Genomic DNA, 546 nt, shown 5'->3' with positions numbered 1-546 from the left:
CGTGGCCCTCAATTCCTGCTTGACAACGGTACGGGAATCTGTATCGAAACGTGGCCCTCAATTCCTGCTTGACAAGGGTACAAGAATCTGTATCGAAACGTGGCACTCAATTCCTGCTTGACAACGGTACAAGAATCTGTATCGAAACGTGGCACTCAATTCCTGCTTGACAACGGTACAAGAATCTGTATCGTCGCACTCATGTCATAAAAGATTGTGTTATCTATAAAGTTTGTTCAATATGGTTATAATGTATTTATAGCCCAGAAAATGATTCCTATGAGAGATATCACTTGGGACGTTCCACGGATCTATCCTGGGAGATATGTATCGCTGGTCTAAAAGTTTCAAGAATATTGTGATGACATAGCTTACCGTGACGTCACAATCAAATGACGTCACTAATCTCTCTGCAACTGAACATCAGAATTTTTAAACCCGAGACACTGCTTGTGATCCTTTACTAACTGAAAAATGTTGGGAGAATGTTTTAGGATGATCACAGAATCTCACCCTCGTGTTTTCGATAGGAAACATGTCAACCTT

This window comes from Haliotis rubra, unplaced genomic scaffold (genome assembly GCF_003918875.1).
Source record: "Haliotis rubra isolate DU_JTF1 unplaced genomic scaffold, ASM391887v1 Scf1293, whole genome shotgun sequence".
Lineage (NCBI taxonomy): Eukaryota > Metazoa > Mollusca > Gastropoda > Lepetellida > Haliotidae > Haliotis > Haliotis rubra.
Note: the sequence above shows the minus strand (reverse complement) of the source record.